The following is a 6,550-nucleotide window of genomic DNA, read 5'->3' on the forward strand; positions in this document are numbered from 1 at the left end:
TTTCTCTCAGGTATTATCACAATATTGATAACTTCGACTAGCTCCTTTTGTTACTACCAGGATCTCTGTTATACAGATGAAGCGATTGAGGAAAAAAACAAAAAACAGTTTTTTCCAGGACTACTCAGGTCAGGAATAGTGTGGGTTACTGTCTCATAGATCACTTTAACGTCTCTCTCAACTTTAACACATAATTTTCTAAGAGTTAGAAATAGAGAGAGCAATCTATCATTGTCATAATTTTGCAAAATGTAAATTTTCAGGAAATCTTACAGCACTGTCTAGTGTGATAGGTAGTTAGTTACTAGCTTAAAACATTTACCCACATAACTAAGTACTTGAAATCTGAAATTAAGCACAAATACAGATTGGATTTTAAATACTTAGTAGAAAAATATAAATCATACAACAGTATTTTAGAACTTAGTTTATGTATTGAGCTAAAAGATCTGAGATAAGTTTTATTAAGTATAATCTTTGAATAAAATTAGCTATGTATACTAGATTCGTTTTTGATAGCTAATATGTATTATTTCGTTCTTGCATATATTATCTCTGCATAAATCTAATACTTTTCTTTACAGTTTTTCTTTATCTCAGCAATCTTAAGTTCCTTAAAAAAACAGTAATTATATCCTCTATTAAAATTTTAACCGTTCACCAGCCTGGTCTAGAAAAGCTACTTCCAGGACAGGAACCAAAAGCTATGGAGAAACCCTGTCTCAAAAATCAAAAAAAAAAAAAAAAAAAAAAAAAAAAAATTTAACTGTTCATTTGCTGTGTAAAATGTTGACAGCAGGTTAGTTCTCAGCTAACCATTACAATCGCTGTTAAATCCAACATTTTATAATCCTAATATTTGTGTGTAACCATAGGTTTCAGTGTCAGCCGTATGATTGATTTCTTAAAGTGATTTGTCCATAAATGACCTGGTGATGCAGTCATTTTCCAGTGGTTTTTTTTTTTTTTCCAAAGATAACACCTGTTGAAAGAATTCAGGGAAATTTTATCATTTCTTGTCGTAAAATGGGACCATGAAAGCTGTGGAGGAAGAGAATCCATTTTCTCTGATTGGAATCCTTTGCTAAGATGTTATCCCTGCAGCTGTGAGGAACCCTGCTCTGCATCACAATAAGGCTAGCTCAGCTGACACACTAAAGATGAAAGCCACCTGAGGTCTTGGTATCATCAGTTACTTAACAGTTTCACCAGCTACCTCAGGGTGCACACATACTGCTATATTAGAGAACTAATTAGTTTCAAAATTTTGACATGTTCTTCAATCTTTAAAGCCCCAAATTGCATGCATATTTCAAGTGATATAAATAACTGCTTCAAAGACAGAGTGGTTCTTAGGCTGAAGAGTTACTGGATGCCAATGAGGGCATCATCACTGTGCCTGGAGGATATTCCTTGATAGGTAAAATACAAGAGGTCTTTATTCACTCATCAGTTAAATAATAGAGGGAAGAAATGAACTTGTACTGGATAAAATCTCATATAACCAACCACCCCTCAGTGCCTTGAACAATGTTCCCAAAGACAGAAAATAAGTACATTGCCTATGAAAAACAGGAATCGAGTTAGAAAGATGATTTGTGTGATATCCCTGGCACTTTACTTTCTGTTTTATTTCCAGTCCCGAGACCTTTAGTCACACTTAGTTCAGAAATACATTAGTAACATGTAATGTTTGCTTGAAGTCCAAATCAATGTGATAATTGTATTGATCACATTATAATGTAGAAATGCCAGAGACACATTCTTCTGAGAAGTGCATTTTGATTATTTGTATTTACTCTTCTGTAAGATCATTGTTTATAGTTCATCATAATCATGCAATTTAGATGTCTAGTAATTTTCTAATGGGTCTCTATCGCAGAATATTTGACCACATTCTGAACCAAGAGATTGTGTTATTTGCTAGAAAAACCTGTTTCTATTTGTAGTATGGCTCTGTCCTAGCACGTACCTTTAATCTAAAAGCTTTCTGTTTAAATATTGTAAATATAATTAAATAAAATCAATAGTAGGTCAAGAGACAGGGCAAAGAACCAAGTGAGAGAAAGTGAACATAGGATGATTAAGAAAAAAAGCAATATGGAGTAGGGGGAAGTCTGGAGGATGGAGAGGGGGAGAGAACAAGGGGTAGAAGGAGGGGCATTCATTTTGAGGTGTTTTGTTTGTTTGTTTGACATTAAATAGGAAAGGGAGATTTGGTGGATATGGGCCAAAAAGGAAGGCCAGTTGAATGCTTTCTCTGCCTTGCTGAGCTACCAGGCTTTTACACCAGCATATGACTCTGGAGTCTTTATTGAAAAGATAAATGATTGAAATTTTGTTAAAAGCAATAGGTCTCTGTAACAAAATTCAAAAAGTAAAAGACACTACCATAGATTATTAATTTGCTATGGCTTATTGAAAAGAATTATTTGCTTCAACTCTTGTTTGTTTGTGTGTGTGTGTGTGTTTTCAAAGCATCCTGACCACAGTTCCCCCTCCCTCCACTCCTCCCAATTCCCCCTTCACACCCTGGTCCCCAAGATCCCCTCCCCATTTCTTTCCCTTCAGAAATGACCAGGCTTCCCAGGAATATTGACCAAATATGACAAAACAAGATACGATAGGACTAGGCACAGACCCTCATATCAAGACTGGTGACTTCAATTATGTTTTTGTAACCAGAAGTGTGTTAACTAAGAAAAGTCTGGATACACCTGAAGTTAGTCATACCATTCTATTTTCCAGTGGTTAGTTCTGCTCCCCTTAAATCCACTATATGTGTTTCTTCCTTCCATTCCCCATCTTCAAATAATTTCGTCGGTAATTATGTTCTGTTTCACATGAAAAGAATATTGTCTCTAACCTCATTGTTCATAAAAATAATATTCTTTCTCATAAAGGGTGGTTATTATATGTGTAATACATGCACAAATACCAAATGCCTCAAAGAAACACAATAATTAAGGGAGTAGCAAGAAATCACCCTAATTATTCTGTTCTAATGAGGAATCTTGGTATAGGTTACAAGGTGAATTTAGAAAGTAATTTGTTTGAGGCAATCAAAACCATAGAGGCATTCTGCTATCAGATCTCTTTATGTCTATTTCCAGCATCTAGTCAGTACATTGTACCACAGAGCATCTAAGAATTCAAGATTCTACATTTCTGTTTGAATCTTTAAAATATTTAACTCTTTAGTTGATTTTTAAAATGAAAACCAAACTCAGTCTTATTACTTGCCAAGGCTTGCATAACCTGATCAGTTTTCATAGTTTCAGGGTCGTTTTCGAACTCTCTTCTCTCACAGTTGTCTGACCCTATGGCCTCCTCCTTTGTTGTCTTTGTGCATGGCATTTGCCTCAATTTTCTAATTCTGGCTCTTTCCACTTTTTGCCCTATTGATCTTTGCCAATTTAAATATGACATTGAGACACCCGTAAATTCTTTCAGCATGTCTATTTCTAGAGGTGTTTCCATGGCATCTCTCTGACTCTCCCTTCTTCCTCCCATGCTATAGGCCAAGCCAGTTCTTTATTCATTAACCAATAAAAGCGACATATAGACAGAGGGACCTCCCACACCAATATAGGGCTAAATCCAAAATATGAATGCTGATTATTTTGCTGAAGTCAGCAATCAGACTTGATTCTATGCACATGGCGTGGTGAATAAAAGATGCACATTCACAAATCAAGGACTGTGGAGTTTTACACAGTTGGTTTTGGCAAAGCTCAACAGGTGTACCTCTCAATCTCTCTCTCTCTCTCTCTCTCTCTCTCTCTCTCTCTCTCTCTCTCTCTCTCTCTCTCTCTCTCTCTTTTGGTCTTCCCAAAGGTAACTTTAGCCCTATCTACCACATACTAAGAAGGGCCAAGAACTTGGTCTTATATCCTAATTCTCCCAGTTTACTTGGTGGGAGATAAATGTACTTTGCTTGTTTGTTTTTTGTTTTGTTTTGTTTTTACTTATCATAGATTTTTAACTCTTTCTCAAATAAATAATAAAAGTATATAATATGTTTACTTTTTAAACTACTTTGACAAGTCAACTTTCCAGAAATAATTTTTAACCTTTGGAACCCACACAATGTTAAGCACAGAGCCAGTTGTAGATGCAAAAAAAATTTCTAGAATAAAAAAATGTAACTAAAAATGTTCCTGTATGGTAAATACACATAATTAGAATGCATACAATGCATTCTACTTATTTCGGAAAACTTGATTGTTAAAGAAAAATTATGCAGAGCTAGCATATGTATGAGGACATGCTTAGAGGAAGCCAAGTTAAATATTGAATGCTTATTGCTCTAGTATTTTCATTTTGTGCATCATGGCATCTGCATTAAGGATAATCTGAAGATGAGCTTGAGAAAGTCCTCTCATGCATTTTCCAAGTTTATTTTTTCCAGAGAGAAATTAAAACTTTCAAACATTCTCCTGACAGCTGGTCCTCATCTGTCCTCTCTAATGAAGCTAACACAACAAAGTCAGCTGATATCTAGCTATTTTCTTGTTTTAATTTTTCATTGATTTTATTTTATATTTATTTATTTATTTATTTATTATGTATACAATATTCTGTCTGCGTGTATGTCTGCAGGCCAGAAGAGGGCACCAGACCTCATTACAGATGGTTGTGAGCCACCATGTGGTTGCCGGGAATTGAACTCAGGACCTTTGGAAGAGCAGGCAATGCTCTTAACCACTGAGCCATCTCTCCAGCCCCTTCATTGATTTTATTGAGTTATACATTTTTCTCTGCTCCCCTCCGTTCCTATCCCCTCCTCTTCTACCCTCTCCCATGGTCCCCATGCTCTCAATTTACTCAGGAGATCCTGTCTTTTTCTACATTCCTTGTGGATTAGATCCATGTATGTCTCCTCTTAGTGTCCTTATTTTCTAGGTTCTCTGGAAATATGAATTGTAGCATTGCTTTCTTTGCTTTATTTTAAAACCACTTATGAGTGAGTACATAGTAAAAATGACAATCTTACCAAAAACAATCTACAGATTCAACATTATGCCCATCAAAATCTCAGCAAAATTCTTCAGACCTTGAAAAAACAGTATTCAACTTCATGTGGAAGGACAAAAAAAAACCAAAAAAAAACAAAACAAAAAAAAAAACTAGGATAGCCAAAACAATCCTGTACAATAAAGGAACTTCTGGAGGCATCACTATTCTTGACTTTATAATATAAGTTATAATATTAAAATCAGACTGGTATTGGCATAAAACAGACAGGAAAACCAATGGAGCTGAATCGAAAATGTAGATATTAATCCACATACCTAGTTATTTTCTTTAAGGAAAGGTATGTTTTCAGCTGTGAATCTCTTCTTAATATTCCATCTTTGTCCTATATTTATATACATATAAATATTTTTAAAAGTGAAAACCAAGAAATAGTACTTAAGATATGTCTAATGAGAAAACCCACATGAATCCAATTATAATGGAATGTATTTCAACTCAAAATAAATTCAAATTACATAGCAAATGATAGACCTGGACAATCACAGAAACTTTCTTCACTAACAACTGTGACTTTTATGTTGAAATTTTGTGAATGTGTGCCTGTGTGTGCGTGTGTGTGTGTGTATGTGTTTTAGCAAGGTATTTATAAGCAAAAGCTGGGTTACTTACCCCATTACTCAAATAACTGTGTGCTTGCTTCCAACATGAATTTTCCATGTTATTGCATGCTATCTTTGTATATTGCATTCACCTTTCTGTCTTTCTCATCCCTCTTCTAGTTCTTCTATGATGCTCACCATTGTTTTCCTTTCTTTCTCTTACACAACAAACATATACTCACTCAACTGTTGTTAGTTGGATATTTAAACAACAATAAATACTACATATATGATATTACATGTAATTATTCCATATTGAATTATTGATAGATACTGGCTTTAGGAATTTTGTTATAAGAAAAATATTACCAAAATAAAGAGAATCCAATATCTGTTTCAAGCATTAAGAAAGAATGGAGCTCAACGCATATTACTGTTCCAGGAACGGAGAGATTGGGAGACACCAGCTCACTCAAAGTTCTGTATTTTCTTCAGTACTTTTCATTCACCCTCATGCTGTTCTGTGACCCACAATTCTGTCTTGAGTGAACATATTACAGTCTCTTTCTACAGAGGAAAAGCCAGGCAAATGAAAAGACAAAATGTGTCAGTAAGGAGAACGCTTGTCACACAATCTTGATAGTCTGAGTTTGATTCCCAGAACTCTATACACATAAAGGTGTGACTAGGAAACAGTCTTCAAAGATGTCCTTTGACTATGGCATGTGAAGGATTCTACACACACAGCACCTGAGCTCACATCATATACACATGCAAATAATAATAAATTTCAAATATTTAAAATAAAACAAGAAAAATATCTCCTAAGAAGATTAAAATTGAGTTTGTTCACTGCTCTGATACCTGTTATCGTTATTGTTTTGGATTGAGAGAATGTAACTTTACCTTAATTCTGAAGTAAAACATTCTATAAGACTTTGTGCTGCAAATGAATATGTAGATGGTATTCT

The sequence above is a fragment of the Chionomys nivalis genome, chromosome 25 (genome assembly GCF_950005125.1).
Source record: "Chionomys nivalis chromosome 25, mChiNiv1.1, whole genome shotgun sequence".
NCBI classification, from domain to species: Eukaryota; Metazoa; Chordata; class Mammalia; order Rodentia; family Cricetidae; genus Chionomys; species Chionomys nivalis.